Below are 18,935 nucleotides of genomic sequence, written 5' to 3'. Positions count from 1 at the left end.
AAGCCAACAGGAAAACACTTCTTACTGGGAACATGATGAATGCACACACACACACACACACACACACAATGGCATCACAAGCTGACCTATATCGTATTTAGAGAGGAAACTGATGACGGTGATGATGCTAATGAATCTCTCTCTCTCTCTCTCTCTCTCTCTCTCCGTGCGTCCGTCACTGCCTCGCTCTGCATGGGAATGGGTCGCTTAATTAAAATGAATGTTACCTGGACACACGCACCTCAGGGCATCGACTTCCCCAGGTGTGTGTGTGTGTGTGTGTGTGTGTGTGTGTGTGTGTGTGTGTGTGTGTGTGTGTGTGTGTGTGTGTGTGTGTGTGTGTGTGTGTGTGTGTGTGTGTGTGTGTGTGTGTGTGTGTGTGTGTGTGTGTGTGTGTGTGTGTGTGTGTGTGTGTGTGTGTGTGTGTGTGTGTGTGTGTAATTATGGTTCGTTTTACAATTTGAAGTACTATATCTATTTACGTTATTGAATTCTTCTTCTTCTTCTTCTTCTTTTTCTTCTCATTTTGTTCTTCTTCTTCTCCTATTTCTTCTTCTTCTTTTTCTTTTTCTTTTTCTTCTTCTTTTTCTTTTTCTTTTTCTTTTTCTTCTTCTTCCTCTTCTTCTTAATCTTATTCATATCCTTATTACTTCTATTATCATTATTATTACTATCTTTATCCTCGGTATCATTGCATGTTCTTCCTATACTAAATTTTTTTTTGCCGCGTGTCGCCTTCAGGAGTGCATGCTGACGTGTGAAAGTGAGATAAGCATCGGCCTGTTATATAGAGCTTGACAGCGCTCGTGGGCGCGCTCACTTATTTGTTTGTGTGCTTGAGTGTGTGCTTGTTGGTGCGTGTTTATTCAAGCGTCTGTTTGCTTGCTATATTCTCCGTCTGTGGGTCTGTGAGTATGAGTGTGTGCTTCTGTTGGTATCGATGTATCCTTCTGTATGTGGTCTTTTCTGGGGGAAGGAGACTCATGCGTTCCAACATGCAAAACCAGGAAAAGACGATATGGAAACACCAAGAAAAGGAAAAGGAAGAAAAGAACAAAGGATAATGCAAAGGATAATGAAAAGGAAAAAAATCATCCACCTTTCGGCCCAAACTAACACCACAAAATTATGGGCGAGTCTCTTCTGGGAGGAAAGAGGCAGACCCAAGAACATCAGAAAGGGTGATAGAGAAAGAAAAAGTAAATTTTCGAAAAAAGAAAAAGAAAAACAATATCGAGAAAAGAAAAATGAAAAAAAACATCGAGAAAAGAAAAAGAAGACATCGAGAAAAGAAAATGAAATTACAACATCGAGAAGACAAAACAATCATCTACCTTTCGTCCCCTGGGGCCGCAGAGTGGGTGACGGGTGCGTCTCTTCTTGGGAGACGAAGGCGCATCCAGACACAACATCAAAAGAAAGAAAATATCAAAAGAAAAGAAAAGAAAAAGAAAAGAAAAAATAAAGTAAACAAAACAAAAGACAAAACAAAAAACAAAACAAAATAAAACAGAATAAAATAAAATAACATAATCAATCAATAAATAAATAACTCTATAACTAACAATTTAACTAATTTAACTAATTACCTGCTGAACTAACGAAACGGGAGAGAGCAGACAGACCCAAAGATAAGGGGAACGAAGGTAAAGTTTAGGAGAATGACAAACATCTAAAACACATCGGTGACCAAAAGAAGGAAGAGGAATGTCACCCTAAACACACTCCCATATTCCCTTCCTCTTTGCGTTGCCTGGCCCTGGAAGGAAGAAAACTGTTGCTCCAAAAGGTGAAGGAAAAGAAGATGAAGTTTAAAAGCACGAAAAAAAGACATTACAACATATTGATGAAGAAAAGGAACGAAAAGGAATATCACTATAGTCGGTTCCACGAGAGCTGGCGGAGCTAACCCTTCAAGGATAGACTTGCGGACTTGGTATAAGTGCTTGGGTTGTAGGCTTTGTCACGGCAAACAGAATTTTCCGCGAGTCCATCCTTGAATGATTAGGCCCGCCAGGTCTCGTGGAACCGACTATAGTAACCTCTCTCTCCTTTTTCCCTTTTTCCTTTATATTGCTTGGCTCTGAGGGAAAGAAAACTGTTAGACTAAAGAGTAAAGGAGAACAAGATCAATTCTAAGGGCACAAAAGAAATACACCTAAAACATACTGATGAAGAACAGGAAGGAAAAGAAATATCACTCGTGAACTTTTATCTCTCTCCCTCTCTTCCTTTTTCCCTGACTTACTAACGGGGATGAGGTGGGAGAATTTTGAGGGGAAAAGGGGGAAGAAGAAGCGTGCGGCATCCGGTAGCGTCAAGAATAAAGGTCTCTGAGTATTTAGTTGGTCGGCGTAGCGGAAACCTTCAAGATGCAGAAGTGGACGAGGAAAGCGAGGGGAGTTTCAGGTCGCTACGGTGAAGAAATAGCCTTCCCAACGCCATTCCTGGGCAGGGATAGTAGGGAAAGAAGCCATTTAGATGGTTGGCTTGGCGGGAACCTTCAGGACGCAGAAGTAGACGAGGAAAACTGATTCTTCGAGCTTAACGGCCACGTGGGCAGAGGCACAAGCACAAAGAACGAGGGAAATGCACGATAAAACACAAAAACTAACACTGAAACACACGCTACTAGACCACGTGGACGTAAGCAGAAAGAAACTGAACACTAGTAAAATTAATCAGACACACGAGGGCCAGACACGAGGTTAACACAAAAACACACGCAAAAACAGGTACACTAGAATACACACACAAACGTTATACCTTACAAAACTAACGACTCTTCCTCCTTCCGAAAAAAAAAATCAAAGTTAAAACATTCACCCCGGACGAGTGACGAACGGGAAAGACGTATAATGAGTGAGAGAAATGCGAGGGTAAGAGAGGAGAACGTGGAAAGGGAGATGAAGGGTGGAGGGGTCGATGGTGGGAGAGGTTATGGTGGCTATGGTGGTGGCGTTACTAGGTGATGCTAAATGAAAGGAGGAAGAAATGGAGATGGAGGAGGAGGAGGAGGAGGAGGAGATAGAGGATGGGGATGAGGATGAGGATGAGGAGGAGAATGAGAATGAGGATGATGGTGATGAGGAGTCGGATGAAGCAAAGAAAGAGTAGAAAGAATTAAATAAAAGAGGAATTGGGGAAGGAGAAGAGGAGGAGGAGAAAAGAGGTGATAATGCGCACACAGCATCCTCAGGTACACACAATTCCAAGGTAAGCACACGAGCGCCTCGCCGACACCCGATACACACAGATACACACGGCATTCATACGCACACAAAGGGTTCCTTACATGTACACACGCCGCCTCCAAAACAGACACAGGATTCCTCCGAAAGGTACCCACGACCGCCGTGTACACACTTTCACTTACACACACACACACACACACACACACACACACACACACACACACACACACACACATACGGTCACACACTTTTTTCCACTATAAAGTTGGAATATAGTACACAAATATAATTAGCAAATAAAACAGGGAAGGTGTCACTAGATAAAATGAGTTTAGAATAGGAGTAAATATGGGCTTTCCAGACTTGACACCTGACCTCATTACCGCTTCTTATTACAGGTGAGAGCGCCGCCGCCCAACAAATGTCACCGCAGAAAGGACTCGGACCCAGGGCACGACTCCTACCGCTCCGTCACCGAGGTCTTAACGTTTACAAGAAGGGGGAGAGGTCAAGTTAACCCTACGACTTTCATATTCTTTCAAGTCAAGAGGAGTGTAGGTACCGTGAGACATCTGGAATTAAACTGTCATTTCTATTTTTGGTACCTCTTTCTTTTCCATACAAGAGCACCATGTTTTCTTCTACCTTGGACTGTCTCTTTTACCCTTATAAGCCTAAATTTGTCTACAAACTTACAGACTGTCATCCCAGGCCTAGTGTCATCATTACCTGCCAACCAACAAACAGGTGTGAGACAGGTAGACCAACATACAACAACTAATCACTTCAAGGAGGCTCAGACCCTACAAAGAAGATCAGCAGGACTTTTGTGACGCTTTTAAATAACAGGCGTGTGTGGCCGCTGGGCAGAAACACAATAGCTAACCATCTCAAAGAGGATAGGGATCGACAAACAAGGTCTAACCACGTCAAGGGAGACTGGACCCGACAAACACAATCAACATAGCTTTCCTGAGGCTCTTCGGTCCAGGAGATGGCAAACGTGTGACAGCTGGGCAGAGGCAGAGCAGCTACGCGCATCAAGAAGAATCAAAGCCAACAAACAAGATCAGCATGACTTTTGTGATGCTCTCAGGCTCAGGAGATAACAGGAGGCGTGTGTGTGATAGGCGCGCCGAGACACAGTAGCCAGCCAGTTCAAGGAGGATCAGAACCGATAAAGAGGATCAGCGAGACTTTTGTGACGATCTGAGTCCGGGAGATAACAGGCGTTCACGTCAAGGCCTAACACCGCCACCGATGCAATTTTGTCCGATACGATGGCGGTAACGAAGATCATTAGTCCTGCCCCGTCCATTGTCACAGCGGCCATCAACGCCAAGTAAGGAACGAATGAGTTGACCCAGAGGCCGCCACCCCTCCCACCACCTTCACCCCCTCACCACCGCCACCACCACCACAACCACCACCATCACCGCCACCCCCCTACAATAGACTTAGGTGATCAAATTGTCACCGAAAACAAGGAACCAAATTTATTTTGTTATCTAAAAAATTAAAAGCCCAATCGTTACCTACATCCCGGCAGTGTAGACGGAATCCAAGCTTGAGTAATTTAGTAAGTCTCTGTTATAGCATTCTGTGGCTGTTTTCAATAAATCTGAGTGACCTAATAAGTGAATGAAGGTTATTTTCCAGTAGCATCGATAAACATACGCTTGGAATCCACAACACACTCTTAATTTGTGTTTATTCGTTGCTGCAAGGCGCGGGGAACGAAAAGAAGCAAGGAAGCCATGGCCAACGCTCTCTGCAAACCATTCAACGATAAGAAAAAGACGAAAATAACCATTTGAGTCAAGCTATCAGAGAATTAAACCCGCCCCTTGTACGAACTGCTCGACTAGCATGAGAAAAAATGGAGGAAGAAAGTGAAATATTGGAACGGAAAGAAACTTAAGTGAGCAACAAACCTTTAGAATGTGTGCGAGGGAGAGGGAGATGGGGGGTAAGAGGAGGGAGGGAGGTGGAGAGGGGTATGAAGGAGGGAGTCAGTAAGGGGGATATGAAGAGAAAGGAAGGTCAAAAAGAGAGATAAGAAGGTGGAGAAAATAGGATGAGAAGAAGAGAGAGGAGAAGTAGGTCGGTGAGAACTAGCATAAAGGAGGAACGGAGAAAAAAAAAAAACAGAAATATATAAGCAAGGAGAACTAGAGACGGAGAGAGAATGAAAGAAGAGTGGAAGAAGAGGGCGAAAGGAAGCGAGAGGAAGAGAAGAGGAGTGGATGTGAAAAAAGAGAGAGAGAATAGAAAAGATGAAGGGAGGACGTGTAGAGAGGAAGAAAAAGGTGTGGACAATGAAAGTGAGAGTGAGGATAGGTAGGGAGGTAGAGACAGGTGAGCAGGGAGTTAAGAAGGTAGGCAAGCAGACAGGCAGGTAAGGTAAGCAGGGAGTCAGAAAGGCTGGTAGGTAGGTAGGTAGGTAAGTAGGCAGGCAAGCAGAGAGGCAGGTAGGGAGGTAAGCAGGGGGTCAGAAAGGCTGGTAGGTAGGTAGGTAAGTAGGCAGGCAAGCAAGAGTGGGTCAGTACAGCCTCCACTGACCTTCCCCTCAAATGAATATCGATCGCCTCTGCCTCGGCCATTCCTTTTGAACTTCTCCGTGAATGGCTAATACGTCTGATTTATCGTCTCGTTTCCACCGGCCACGACCCCATACCCTCGCCTCCTCCGCTGCTCCCTTCACCCACACTCTTCCACTGCTTCTCTCTGCTTCTCCCTTCTGCTCTCCTCTCTGTACTCGCTCTCATCTTTTCTTTTTTTCTCGTCCATCTCTTCTTCTTCATCTCCTTCTCTTGCTCCTTCTTATATCCCTCTTCCACCTCCTCCTCCTCCTGCTATTCCTCTTCTTCCTCCTCCTCCTCCCCCTCCTCCGCCTCCCATCGTAGTTCATTTGCATGTAAAATATTTCATGCGAGGCCGTTTTCTCGGGCGAGGAAGCAAAGGAAAAAAAATGAAAAATTGGATTCAAGAGGTCGGTATTTACCTCGTTTAAATATTCACACACACACACACACACACACACACACACACACACACGCACGTGCAGAGGTAAGACAGGTGAGTAAGTGCACGCGTTCGCATTCATTCTGGCATACTCACGAGCTTACACACACACACACACACACACACACACACACACACACACACACACACACACACACACATAAGAACATAAGAACATAGGGAAACTGCAAGAGGCCGAGTGGCCTACACAGGGCAGCTCCAGAATCCTCCCCACTACTCACGATGGGTGAGGTGTAGTTTGAGGGGTTACAGGTAGAGGCTTGATCCTCGTTTACCTTCGGTACGGGGGTACGCTCCAGTACCCTGTCTCCTTACTGCACCCATACCTCACTGCCACCTGTCATCCTCGTCCATCATGTAGTTATCCAGTCTACTCTTAAAACAAGCTATCGTCCCTGCACTAACAATGTGATTGTGGAGTCTATTCCATTCCCCCACCACCCTATTACTAAACCAATGCTTGCCTATATCCCTATACCTAACGCGATTTGTTGTTGTAGACACAAGAAAATAATTTCAAACATAAATGAGTTTAAACCATCTTTGACAAACACCCTAATCGCTTCAGACTAAGTTTTGGGGCAAATAACAGAGCACCAGCATATATACAGTATTCATGCTTGTTATAATGGCGCAGTTAAGGCAAAACGGACTGAATCCTTGCTGTACACAACACATCCTGATGGTGAGGAAAGTGGGCGACGTAATTACATATTACACACACACACACACACACACACACACACACACACACACACACACACACACACACACACACACACATGCAACAAAGTAATCATAAAAATACACGAGAGGGTACACGCATGCCTGGACACGCACGCGCCCGAAATGCACGCACGCACGCACTCAACTCTCTCTCTCTCTCTCTCTCTCCCACCCCAAATACGGCACAGAGACAATTATATACACATACACTTATAAACACATACATGCATACATACATACATACATGCATGTATACATACATTCATACACACATACATACATACACACATACATACACATACATACGCATCTAATTATTTCAACAATCCTAAACGTATTAAAACAAAATTTCTATATATGGCGAACAAATACCGCAGACTTTCAGGTAGCATTTACGTAACCTTGAGAGAGAGAGAGAGAGAGAGAGAGAGAGAGAGAGAGAGAGAGAGAGAGAGAGAGAGAGAGAGAGAGAGAGAGAGAGAGAGAGAGAGAGAGAGAGAGAGAGAGAGAGAGAGAGAGAGAGAGAGAGAGAGAGAGAGAGAATGATCATAAAAGTACAAATTAATTAATCACAAGGATATTACGAATGACGGCACGCTGTTTAAGAAAAAGAAAGTAGAAAAGAACCTGGAGATCATTAATGCAGACAAAAAATAACAACAAAAGAACATTAGAGCTCCTGGTGAAATAGCTATAAAACACACACACAAAAAAAGAAAACAAAAACAAAGGAGGAGAGGGAGAGCCTGTTCATGTGCGCCGGCTTGCGTTCAACGGGGCGTGACTGACTGACAGACTGACTGACTGACTGGCTGAATGGCTGGTTGGTATGGCTACTCACCACTGACGAAACAGCTGGTGCTTGAAGGCTTGAGAGACGGGAAAGAGGGTGGGTGGAGGTCATTCATCTCCTTCCTGGCGTGAATTATGAATGAGAAGGACTTGATGGGTGTGTTTGTTAGGAAGCCAACCATTTAGACACCACGCTGCTCATCTACCTGAGAAGAGGAAGAAACAAAAGACAGTAGACGATGAAAAAATGAAATAAATCGAGAAAAAGAGGACTTAGATGCGATGGAATGCGATGGAATTGTTGATAAGTCAGCTAACCTTGTAGAGTTGCGTGTCTGTCTATTAAGCAAGCAACTAAAGTCAGACAAATGGAAAATGATAAATGAAAACAAGATGTAAGTAAAGCATCAAGAAGGGACAAAATGCGAAATAGTTGTTGATGAGATAACCTTGACCTGCTTTTCCTGTTCCTGGGAAGAAGGAAAAAAAAGCCGAGACAAATGACAGGCGAGAGATTAAACGTATTGATAAACGAGAAATCAGAAGACACGGAATCGGATAATGCTAGTTGAGGTTCCAGCTTTCCTTGACGAGATATGTTTCTGCCAGTGAAGAATAATAAAAAAAAAAAAACGTCAGGCGAAATAGAGATGAATAAGTGAAGTTTCCGGGCTTTTTTTTTTTTTTTTGCCCTTGAGCTGCTTCCTTGCTGTAACAAAATGGTGAATAAGGGAATAAAAGAAAATAATAAGAATGGTGTGTTATTAAGTCAGCCTAGCAATTAGCGATAGATAAATGAAATAAATAGATAGACAATGGAATACGAGGCAGCAAAACGGTAAATAGATTGTTAATAAATCAGTTCACCTTGACACGCTGCTCCTTCGCTACCTATGACGAGAAAAAGTCAGACAAATAACGATGGACGAATGAACTATGTGGCTAAACAAGGGAATAAGAAGCAGTAGAATGGCAAATAGTTTATCACTACGTTAGCCAACCTTGACATACTAGTCCGCCTCTACCTGTGAAGAAAAAAAAATAATTGAAGTAAGACAAATAACGATTAATAGGTGAAATAAATCGACAAGTATGTAGATGAGTAAGAAGGTTCGTAGTGTGGAAACTGTAACAAAAACTTGCGCTGATTCATGTATTCAAGAGCCTCTTATATTCCTGCTGTGTGTGCTTTGGGGGGTGGGGGGTAGGAGGGAGAGTGGGGTTAGGAGGGAAGGGGAGGGGGGGGGAGATAGAGAAAAAAAGAGAGTATCACAAATGCATACATTCCGGAGGCACCCAAATGTCAGGTTCATAAATTTGCAAGATCTGAGACGCAATCAAATAGGAGAGGAAAATAATGTACGTTTAGTCTGTCAGTCAGCGGGGCGATCACATGTTAGATACTGGGAATTATTATTACCATTATTAAAACTATTATTATTATTATTATTATTATTATTATTATTATTATTATTATTATTATTATTATTATTATTATTATTTAAGTACCAGATATAGCAGTAATGTCGACAGTAGTAAAAGTAGTAGTAGTAGTAGTAATAGTAGTAGTAGTAGCAGCAGCAGTAGTCGTAGTCCTAGCAGTCGTAGTAGTAGTAGTAGTAGTAGTAGTAGTAGTAGTGTAGTATAGTAACAGCAGTAGTTGAAGTAGTAGTAGTAGCAGCAGCAGAAGGTAAAACCAAAATCAGCAGAAGAACAATTAATATTCAAGCCATTACAAATCACAGTTATTTTCGCCTTCGCAGAGCCAACATTTTTTTTCATTTATTAATCAAGCATAATGTTTCATGCACGAGCCGTCCGTCGACGCAGGTAATAACACAAATGAAATACTCGTGCACATAATCACCAGCAGCATCCATATTGTTATAAGAGAAACGACTAATATTTCCCTCGCAGTACCACTTTTCTTATGATCCTACACATTTTTTTCTTACAAATGCCGCTGCTCGACACAGTGAATAAACACAGACGAAGGCATGCACAGCCTCACAATAATACGATTCATTTTATCAGTTACGAATTCTGATATTTTCTCCTCCGAATAACCACGTTTTTCTTTTTTTTCCTGCACAGTCCTCTCACCTGTGCCGGCCGTCGACACAGGTAATAACACACAGGTACGCGTGCACAGCCACACTTCACCTGTCGTCCGCCCGGCCACTCACAACCTCCGTAAAAGGCTAAACTTGGGCCAAAAAAGCGAGAAGAGAGCCGGCTACCTGCATAGTAAATTTTCCTGCTTAAAGAGAAGAAAGAAAAAAAAACTACGTGCATATATATACTGCATTATGCAACAGTGGGCGCCGGTAGTGAGGCGGTGATTACAGGCGGTGTCAGGTGAGATGGGCGTAATTAGCACAGGTGAGAATGAAAATGAGGCAAGTGTCCTTATGAAGCCCCGGGTGGAGAAGGTGGAGGAGCAGAAGGAGGAGAAGGGATGAGGAGATGGGACTGAAAGAAGAGGTGAGGGTAAGATATGATCAGAATAGGGAGAAAGAAGAGGAGCTGGAGGAGGAAGAGGGGGAGAAATAGGAGAAGGAAGAGGAGTAGAAGGAGGAGGAGGAGGAGGAGGAGGAGGAGGAGGAAGACGAGGTAGAGGAGGAGGCGTGATGAGAGGCAGAAGGGAAGGGAGATCCAGTTTTTGTAGAATGGGATAATTTCCTCAAGGTTATTCGCCAAGATGTTACAGTTAGTGTTTTTACTTATTCTCTCTCTCTCTCTCTCTCTCTGTAGTTATATATTGCTAGGTTTCGATATATTGTCTTCTCTCTCTCTCTCTCTCTTTGTCTCTTTTTCTCTCATCCTTTCTCTTTCTTCGTGTATGATGACAATGTTTTTTTTTTTTTTCATTCCCCACACAACTCGTCCTGCCTGAAGCGACCGGGAACTAGACCGAGGGAGGGAAGGAGGGAAGGAGGGAGGGAGGGACGAAGAGAAGTTTTGTCCCATGATAAAAAAAAAAAAAATGGAACCTGTTGGCGCCAATAAAAGGTTTGTCTCAAGGTTGATACTCGTCGCACCGTCGCCGCCATATTTTTTGAGAGGGGTCTTGCTCACCGGTCTCTTATGTTTATATTTAGACGTTCCAACCTTGAGTTTATCGACTGGGAACTTTTATTTTTCATCGGCCTAGTTGACCTTTAACATAATCATCTTCCCACGCCTTTCCTGACGTCATAGATTAAAACATTTGCTTCGGTGTCTCTTTTAACTCTTTGTCTAGTTTAATCTATTCACTGCATTTCTTTATCTATCTACGTGTTTAATATATCTATCAAAACACCTATTTATCCCACCTAAATTGACCATACCTTTGATAGCTTTTCTGTTCTGTACGTGGGAGGTGGTTTGCGAGCCTATTTTTCTCTATTTTCTGCCCTTGAACTGTCTCTATCGCTGTAAAAAAAAAAAAAAAAAAAAATCTACTCCACCATTCCACTATCAAAAACATTTCCTTTAGTGTCTCCTCCATTACTTACTCCCTTTATCTGATGACCTCTCTTAAATCTACCTAGGCGTCCTGTTTATCTACTCCATCATTCTATTTGCCTGATGTCTTTCTTAATCTGTTCGGACCAATGATTTATGAACTCATTGTACCGGTTAGTCAATTTTGCGGAGGTCCTTCTTGATTTCTTTCGTACCAGTAACCATATAGTCCAGTTTATAGTCACCAAGTCAAGTTTGTGGTCAAGTTAAGTTTTTAGTCACCAATTCAAGTTTTCTAGTCACTAAGTTCACCAAATCATATTATCTAGTCACCAAGTTAAGTTTCTAGTCACCAAGTCAAGATTTCTAGTCACCAAGTTAAGTTTCTAGTCACCAAGTCAAGTTTTCTAGTCACCAAGTTAAGTTTCTAGTCATCAAGTTCAGTTTTCCAGTCACCAAGTTAAGTTTCTAGTCACCAAGTCAAGTTTTCCAGTCACCAAGTTAAGTTTCTAGTCACCAAGTCAAGTTTTCTAGTCACCAAGTTAAGTTTCTTGTCACCAAGTCAAGTTTTCTAGTCACCAAGTTAAGTTTCTAGTCACCAAGTCAAGTTTTCTAGTCACCAAGTTAAGTTTCTAGTCACCAAGTCAAGTTTTCTAGTCACCAAGTTAAGTTTCCAGCCACCAAGTTAAATTTTCAAGTCACCAAGCTCAGTTTGTAGTCACCAAATTAAATTTCTAGTTACCAAATCAAGTTTTCTAATCACCAAGTTAAGTTTTCTAGTCACCAAGTCTGGTTTTTCAGACATCAAGTTTCTAGAGACCAAGTTAAGTTTTCTGGTCACCAAGTTAAGTTTCTAGTCACCTAGTTTCTAAACATCAAGCTAAGTTTACAGCCACTAAGTCAAGTTTCTAGTCACCAGGTTAAGTTTTCTAGTCGGTAATGATTCATCTACGCATTCAACCAGTTCGCCTTTTCTCTCCTTTACTCAGTTTACGCAGCCAGGTCCTATGTTTACTACTCTTCTTAATGTTCTTTCCTTCCTCCCTTTTACTTCTCCTGTTCGTCTCCTTTGTTTACGATGTCCATTCAGCCATTTGGTCCATGCATTAAACGCTTGCTTGCCTTCTGAAAAGTTTTGGTGTGTGATGTTTGGTGTTTCTCTCTCTCTCTCTCTCTCTCTCTCTCTCTCTCTCTCTAAATGCTAAAACCCCTAGAGAGAGAGAGAGAGAGAGAGAGAGAGAGAGAGAGAGAGAGAGAGAGAGAGAGAGAGAGAGAGAGAGAGAGAGAGAGAGAGAGAGAGAAAAGGAGGTAGGGTATGTTTTGTGTACATTAGTCAGGCAAATAGACAAACAAAGATAAGCAGATAGAAACACACACACACACACACACACACACACACACACACACACACACACACACACACACACACACACACACATCCACACACACAGAAGACAATAACATACATGATACAAAGGCGAAACAATAAGAAAAACAAGACACACGAGACGCACAAACAAGGCTACATCATTCAGAGACAAAAAAGCATAAGAAATTCAAGGCCTATGTACTTGAATCGAGGCCTTGAGAATTACAGGCCAAACAAGAGACAGGGACGCGGAAAAAAAACAAAAGGAAAGAACAAACAAGACAGAGAAACACAAAAAATAAGGGAACGCAAATAAGACAAAACGAAACAAAACCCAAAAAATACAGGTCAAACAAAAATCAGGAAACGCGGAAGAAAACAAAAGGAAAGAAGAAACAAGACAGAGAAACACGAAAAATAAGGGAACACAAAGAAGACAAAACGAAACAAAGCCCCAAAACTGAGAGAGAGAAAGAGAAGGAAATCAAGACAAGCCAAAGAAGGACAAACAGACGGAGAAGAAGGAACAGACAAACAGGAAAATATGAGAAGCAGACAAACAGGAGAAACAGACAGGCAGAGGAAAGTAACACAAACGGAGAGGATAAGCAATATGGAGAAGAAACATAAACAACAACAAAAAAACGAGGCAAACAAGAAAAACAAAAGAAAGAAAGAGAAACAAACACGAGGAGGAACGGAATACAAATAAAACAATCAACAACAGTGACAAAAACGAAAGACTTTAAAACAACAAACATAGCAAACAACAAAAAAACGTAAGAAACAAACACAGGAGGAGGAGGAGGAGGAGGAAGTACAGACAAGACCTTAATCACTGTCTAGAAATTGGCATCCGGCTGACGTCATTCGTATGTCTCTTAAACAACGTACTTCGCTAATTGGGAGGGAACGGCGCGGGGTGTGTGTGAGGAGGAAGAGGAGGAGGGGGGGAGGAGGGAGGGGCTTGAGGGACGGGGGGAGGAAGAGAAGGACGAAGAGAGGGATGGCTGTACTGATGAAGAGAGAAGGCCGAGGGAGGGCAAGAGGGAGGAGAAACAGAATGACGGATGAACAGTGAGAGGAATGAAGGAAAGGAGGAGAGAAAACGGGAGGGAACAAAGGAAGGTTGGATGTATATATGGATAGATGGATAAAGGGAGGGAGATATAGGGAAGGAAGAGAAGAACGACGAGAGGGATGGAGGGAGGGAGGAGAAACAGAATGTCGGATGAACAATGAGAGGAATGAAGGAAAGGAGGAGGGAAGACGGGAGAGAAGAAAGGAAGGTTGGATGTGTATATGGATAAATGGATAAAGAGAGGGAGATATAGGGAAGGAAGAAAAGAACAAAGAGAGGGAAGGCTGCACCGAGGGAGAGAAGGAGAAACAGACTGATGGATGAATGATTGAGGGATGAAGGAAAAGTGAAAGAAAAAAAGGGGAGAGAAGAAAGGAAGGTTGGGTAAATATTTGGATGAATAAAGGGAGGGAGAGATAAGGAACGAAGGGAGAATAAGAGTTAAAAAAAAATGTAACATAGTTTGCTTTGTTGAGTAGTTTGACCTATTCCCTTCATTCTTTTTTTTTTTGCTTTCTGACTCCTTTATCTATATCTCCCTTTGTAAATAAATGTATAAAGAAAGAAAGAAAGAATAAAAAGAAACAAAGGAAAAAAGACAGTAAATAAGAAATAAATAAAACTAAAGAAAGAAAAAAAGAAAGAAAGAAAGCTTATGGGGATTCAAGGCTCGTGTTGGATATGACAGTGTGTGTAATTCACCTCCACGGCCTGGTCACGTGTTGGACTCGTCATCGCCAGCAGGTACCCTCCCGACGTGAGCAAGTGCTTTTATCGTCGATCTCTGGGTACTGCCAGGACCTCACACACCACACACCCCATCCCCCGTGCTCAAGGGGGGACAGTAACCACTCCTAGTCAACGGAAAGAATCCGGCCTGAGCGGGCTCAAACCGCCGCCCTGTCAGACCGTGAAGCCTGGCAGCGCAGCCCTCTAACCAGTTGCGCCACGGAGTTGTGTGTGTGTGTGTGTGTGTGTGTGTGTGTGTGTGTGTGTGTGTGTGTGTGTGTGTGTGTGTGTGTGTGTGTACGCCCATGACCGCTATTACGCCCTCCTCCTCCTCCTCCTTCTTCTCCTCCTCCTCCTCGATAGATTGATATCGTTAGGAAGTTAATGAACGATATTGTCTTCGGGTTTGCAAGACTCAATCGGCCATTAGTTTATCGCTTGTAAAGAGGATGAAGAGGAGGAGGAGGAGATGGAGGAGTAGGAGGAGGAGAAGGAAGAAGAAGAAGAGGAGGAGAAGGAGAAAGAGGAAGTGAAGGAGGAGGAGCAGAAAGAGGGAGTGGAAGAGATGCGATTCATATCCTCGGCGATAACATCTTTGAGAAGAGAAATCAAGGGAAAATGAACACCCACACACAAAAAAAATATATATGAAAATAAAAATATTGTGAAAGACTTTGGGGCACAGAGTTTGGAGCGCGGTTAAGACATAAAAGAATAACATAAACACAAAAAAGAAAGTAATAGAAAAAAAAGGAAAACACGAAAGATAAAAAAATATACCTCACCAGAATAAAAAAAAAAAAAAAGCAGGAATAGGATACATAAGAAAATATGAATAAGATGAATGAGGTGCGAGAAAAACAACCATAAAATCAATACCAGTAATAATAAAAAGATACCTGTACATAAATATTAAGCTTTTAGTCACCTGAAAAAAAAACAAGAAGAAAATCAGAAGAAGCAAAATGAAAAAAATAGAAAATCAATAAACAAACGAAAGCAAAAAAAAAAAAGAAAAGAAAAAATAGAAAAAGAAAATAGAAATACACATGACGTGGCTGAAGGTGGAGAAAGGGCAAGGATCATAAAGGAGGAGGAGGAGGAGGAGGAGGAGGAGGGTGAAGTTTGAAAGTACAGACAGCAATTTCAGGTGGGATTAAGACTGTGGACAAGGGCGTGGCGAGAGGCTGGGCGTGGTGGGGAGAGGGAGAGGGAGGGAGAGAGGGGAGGGGGAGAAAGAGGGGGGATAGGGGGGCAAAGGGGTTGGAGGAAAGTGGAGTAGGTAGAGAGAGAGGGTGGAGGAGGTGGAGTTTGGTACACCTGAGAGAGAGGAAAATAAAGTGCCAGGTCTAATTACGGTAACATTTCTCTCTCTCTCTCTCTCTCTCTCTCCTTGGCATTTATTTGGGCGTGGGGCAAAGGTAAAATCAGAAACATGAGAAGCTGTGTAAGAAAAAGAAAATAGACAAGACAAAAATAATGTTAGATGGGGTTAGAAAGAGAAGGAGGAGGAAGGATAAGATATTGAGTAAAGTGCACGGTAAGAAAAGATAAATGAACAATATAATCACGTACAGAAAATACAAAGAATGAGAATGGGAGAGGAGTAAAACAACAGAGATGGAGAGAAAATATGGAAATGTATAGCGAGTAATTGAAGTTAAATAAGTAAATAACATAAGAACATAACATAAGAACGCAGGAGTCTGCAAGAGGCCGGTAGGCCTGTACGAGGCAGCTCCTTTGACCCTAAGCTCCCGTGTATCTAACCCCACCTAATATCGCTGTCCATGAATTTATCTAGTCTATTTTTGAATGTGACAATTGTATTGGCACTCACCACTTGACTGCTAAGCCTATTCCACTCATCCACCACCCTGTTAGTAAACCAATTTTTGCCTGTGTCCCTGTTGAATCTGAATTTATCCAGTTTAAACCCGTTACTTCGTGTCCTACCCGGTTCTCTTACCAACAAAACCTTATGAATGTCTCCCTTATTAAAGCCCTTCATCCATTTATAAACCTCGATCATGTCTCCACGCACCCTTCGCCTTTCTAGAGAATGCAAGTTTAACTGTTTGAGTCTTTCCTCGTATGGCAAGTTTCTCAACCCCTGAATCATTTTAGTCATCCTCCTCTGCACCGATTCTAACATTTTGATATCCATTCTATAGTAGGGTGACCAGAACTGAACCGCATAGTCAAGATGAGGTCTAACTAATGCTAAATATAGTTTGAGGAAGACTTCGGGGCTTCTGTTGCTTACGCTCCTTGAAATAAATCCCAGTACCCTATTAGCTCGATTTCTAGCTTGAATGCATTGTGCCCTTGGACGGAGATCAGAGCTCACTAAGACCCCTAAATCCCTCTCGCACCCAGACCTACTTATGAGAGTGTCATTTAAGCAATAGTTATGTGAGGGGTTGTTCCTACCTACACTCAGAATACTGCACTTCCCTACATTGAACTCCATCTGCCATTTATCCGCCCAGTCATATAATCTGTTGAGTTCACCTTGGAGAATACTAGCGTCTTGATCCGACTCAATTACTCTACCGATCTTGGTATCATCTGCAAATTTACTAACATCACTACTAATTCCTGTGTCTAAGTCATTGATATAAATAATAAACAAAAGTGGACCTAATACCGAACCTTGTGGGACCCCACTAAATGCAATGAATAAAAGAAGAGAGAACACGAGGCAGGAAGTACAATGAAATAAATAAGCAAAAATATGTTCCCTTCACACAAACATGAGAGAAACTAAAGAGGTAAAAGAAAATGGAGGTTTGTAAAGGAGAAGATGAAAAAAGGAAGTGTATGAGGAAAGGAAACAAAAAAAATAAGTGCAATACATTAATATATAAGAGAGAAGAAAGATTTAAAAGTAGAAAATACACTAAAAATATGTAAAAAAAAATATCCCTCCTCTTAAAAATGGGAAACTGAGGATGTAAAAGAAAATAGAGGTTTGTAGAGGAGAAAAAGGAATAAAAGGAGATGGAGGAGGAGGAAGATGGATGGAGGTAGAGGGGAGAGGAGAAGGAGGAGGAGGAGGAGGAGGAGGAGGACCCTGAATGCAACGAGAAGAATACAAAACAATGGGGAGTAAACCGTCATAACCATCACAAGGAAAACCTTCAAATAGGGCCGTGAGAAGAGTTACGAGACAGTGATGAAGGAAGGTATGGGGACGGCACTGGAAGGGAGAAGTAACGAAGGGAGGGATGGGAGAGGAGAGGGAAAGAAGGAAGGAAGGAAGATCTATTGAAGGGAGGAAATAGGAAAATGTCAGCTACCGTGAGAAGATATGGGAGAAGAGAAGGAAGGGAGAACTAATGAAGGAAAAGGAGAGGATTGGTAGGGAGAGGGAATGAAGGGAAAGAGAAGGAAGAAAGAACTATTGAAGGAAAAAAAACCCAGCTACTGAAAATGTCAGCTACCAAGAGAAGAGATGGGAGAAGAGAGGAAAGGAAGAGCTAAAGAAGGAAGAGGAGAAAATTGGGAGGGAGAAGTAATGAAGGAGAGGAGAAGGAAGGAAAGAACTGTTGAAGGGAGAGAAGAAGAAAAGTCTGCTAAAGAGAGGAGAGATGGGTGAAGAGAGGGAAGGGAGAGCTAAAGAAGAATGAGGAGAGGCTGAAAAGGGAGAGGTAATGAAGGAGAGAAGAAGAAAGGAAGCTCTATTCAAATGAGTGAGAGTTCAGCTACCGGGAGGAGAGATGGGAGAGGAGAGAAGGGAGTGGAAATGAAGGAAGAGGTGAAAAAAGGAAGCAGAATGGAATGGAGAAGAGATGGATGGGAGAGCTAATGAGAGGAGGGACGGGAGAGAAGAGAGGGAAGAAGAAGTAATGATGGGGAAGGAGATGGATGGAAGAGCTAATACGATGAAGAATGGGATGCGAGGAGGGAGATAACGAGGGATGAAAGAAGAGATTACCGATAAAAAGATAAAGCATGTCACGCAGAGTAAGTGATGCAAAAAGGATATGAAGTTGGGAAAATGGAAACCTATCTAGAAGGAAAGATTTAAACATAAAGAGATAAGATTAGGCAATAAAAGGATAGACTGGTAAAACAAATAATAAAACTAAGTGAAAAAAAAAGGCTAAATTATGAATAAAACAGACTAAATTTAAGTATGAAAAAGCATAGTTAAATAAAAAGAATAAAATTATGCAAAGAATGGATCTGTTAAGTAAATAAGTAATAAAATCTACTAAAAATGACTAAAGTTAAGTAAAAAGAAGGTATTGAAAAAGAGGGAGGAGATAATACCATGAGTTTATGTTACCTGAAACATGAAAGAAAAGAAAAAATAAGCGCGGAAGACTAAAAAAGATCCCGGTTTCGAAAAGGTACCCAAGACGTTTAAAGGGATGGTTACATAACGAAAGAATAAATATACTGAGCCCGTGAATGGAGCAGGCAGAGAACACACGAGATAGACGATAGGAAGGGAGGATACATGTGGCTTCAAGGAAAAATAAGCATAAGAATGGTAAACGCAAACAAACAAGCATATTCATTTTAGCAATCACTAAAGTAA

The 18,935-nt window shown here is 42.1% G+C and overlaps 1 long non-coding RNA gene across 1 annotated transcript in view; it reads right to left on the bottom strand.

Moving 5' to 3' along the window:
- Positions 1–7,811: 7,811 nt before the first annotated feature.
- LOC127004719 (uncharacterized) overlaps positions 7,812–18,935 on the bottom strand; it is a 32,248-nt gene continuing 21,124 nt past the window's right edge. The window contains exon 3 of the long non-coding RNA XR_007757935.1: positions 7,812–7,963. This is a non-coding gene — a long non-coding RNA (uncharacterized LOC127004719). The remainder of the gene's footprint in view (positions 7,964–18,935) is intronic.

The sequence above is a fragment of the Eriocheir sinensis genome, chromosome 28 (assembly GCF_024679095.1).
Source record: "Eriocheir sinensis breed Jianghai 21 chromosome 28, ASM2467909v1, whole genome shotgun sequence".
Taxonomy (NCBI): domain Eukaryota; kingdom Metazoa; phylum Arthropoda; class Malacostraca; order Decapoda; family Varunidae; genus Eriocheir; species Eriocheir sinensis.
Note: the sequence above shows the minus strand (reverse complement) of the source record. Positions and strands in the feature narration are given on the sequence as shown.